Source organism: Schistocerca nitens, chromosome 9, assembly GCF_023898315.1.
Source record: "Schistocerca nitens isolate TAMUIC-IGC-003100 chromosome 9, iqSchNite1.1, whole genome shotgun sequence".
Taxonomy (NCBI): domain Eukaryota; kingdom Metazoa; phylum Arthropoda; class Insecta; order Orthoptera; family Acrididae; genus Schistocerca; species Schistocerca nitens.
This window is the reverse complement of record NC_064622.1, coordinates 352,461,921-352,464,249: the sequence shown is the minus strand read 5'-3', so window position 1 is coordinate 352,464,249 and position 2,329 is coordinate 352,461,921.

The following is a 2,329-nucleotide window of genomic DNA, read 5'->3' as shown; positions in this document are numbered from 1 at the left end:
TGCCCGATTAAGGGATCTGACATTCCACGCTCCGATCCGTAGAACGCCAGTTTTCGTTCTCCTGATAACGACGTCCTTCTGAGTAGTCCCCACCCGGAGATCCGAATGGGGGACTATTTTACCTCCGGAATATTTTACCCAAGAGGACGCCATCATCATTTAATCATACAGTAAAGCTGCATGCCCTCGGGAAAAATTACGGCCGTAGTTTCCCGTTGCTTTCAGCCGTTCGCAGTACCAGCACAGCAAGGTCGTTTTGGTTAGTGTTACAAGGCCAGATCAGTCAATCATCCAGACTGTTGCCCCCGCAACTACTTAAAAGGCTGCTGACCCTCTTCAGGAACCACATGTTTGTCTGGCCTCTCAACAGATACCCCTCCGTTGTGGTTGCACCTACGGTACGGCTATCTGTATCGCTGAGGCACGCAAGCCTCCCCACCAACGGCAAGGTCCATGGTTCATGCATAGGCAGATCGAAAAGAGCTGAGGCTGTCCTTGGGGAAGGTGTCAAGAGAATTTTTATCTGCTTTTTGAAATGGATGTATTTTGCGTTTATTTTTGGTTGATTTGGATTTTACGGTATCCAGTCTAGCTACAACCTTGTGGTTATTATTCCCTATTTGGTTAGGATTATTTGTCGCTAAGAGGTCAAGTATGTTCCCACAACCATTTAAACTTCGAGTGGGCTCCTGAACTAGACGTGGAAGACGTTTTTGCCTACCACTGACTTTAAACATGTGTTTCACTAACATATCAAGTATAGATTGAAGTCAACACCAACAAAAATTTATGAGGGGGGATATTTAATTGAAATGACACTGAAGTTTTATTTGAACTGTTTAGCAATTGTATGATCTCAGTCGGGGGTTGGCGAAAGATATCAATCATTAATTTATTCCATTTGTCAGGTATAACTTCTACCCACACTAAGTCTATCGTTTCAGTGTCGAATAATGGTGATGTAGCAGGATGGACTGAGAATACACTGGTGCTATTCCAATATCCCCAGACTCAATGAACCAGAGGCGATGGCTGTTGTGTATGGGGCTCAACTGAGAACGCTTGAAACGGGTTTTGTTCCCTTTTCCGATCACGTGTGTGTATATGTTCGCCTTGCTGTGTGTTGTAGTCCACAGTACCATTCGAAATCGGCAGGAACTGTCCTACAGCGGGTGCCTGGAGAACTGCCTCGTACTAAATCTACAACTGTATAGCTGCTGAGGAACACGTGCACACACACACACACACACACACACACACACACATATATATATATATATATATATATATATATATATATATATATATATATATACACTCCTGGAAATTGAAATAAGAACACCGTGAATTCATTGTCCCAGGAAGGGGAAACTTTATTGACACATTCCTGGGGTCAGATACATCACATGATCACACTGACAGAACCACAGGCACATAGACACAGGCAACAGAGCATGCACAATGTCGGCACTAGTACAGTGTATATCCACCTTTCGCAGCAATGCAGGCTGCTATTCTCCCATGGAGACGATCGTAGAGATGCTGGATGTAGTCCTGTGGAACGGCTTGCCATGCCATTTCCACCTGGCGCCTCAGTTGGACCAGCGTTCGTGCTGGACGTGCAGACCGCGTGAGACGACGCTTCATCCAGTCCCAAACATGCTCAATGGGGGACAGATCCGGAGATCTTGCTCGCCAGGGTAGTTGACTTACACCTTCTAGAGCACGTTGGGTGGCACGGGATACATGCGGACGTGCATTGTCCTGTTGAACGGCAAGTTCCCTTGCCGGTCTAGGAATGGTAGAACGATGGGTTCGATGACGGTTTGGATGTACCGTGCACTATTCAGTATCCCCTCGACGATCACCAGTGGTGTACGGCCAGTGTAGGAGATCGCTCCCCACACCATGATGCCGGGTGTTGGCCCTGTGTGCCTCGGTCGTATGCAGTCCTGATTGTGGCGCTCACCTGCACGGCGCCAAACACGCATACGACCATCATTGGCACCAAGGCAGAAGCGACTCTCATCGCTGAAGACGACACGTCTCCATTCGTCCCTCCATTCACGCCTGTCGCGACACCACTAGAGGCGGGCTGCACGATGTTGGGGCGTGAGCAGAAGACGGCCTAACGGTGTGCGGGACCGTAGCCCAGCTTCATGGAGACGGTTGCGAATGGTCCTCGCCGATACCCCAGGAGCAACAGTGTCCCTAATTTGCTGGGAAGTGGCGGTGCGGTCGCCTACGGCACTGCGTAGGATCCTACGGTCTTGGCGTGCATACGTGCGTCGCTGCGGTCCGGTCCCAGGTCGACGGGCACGTGCACCTT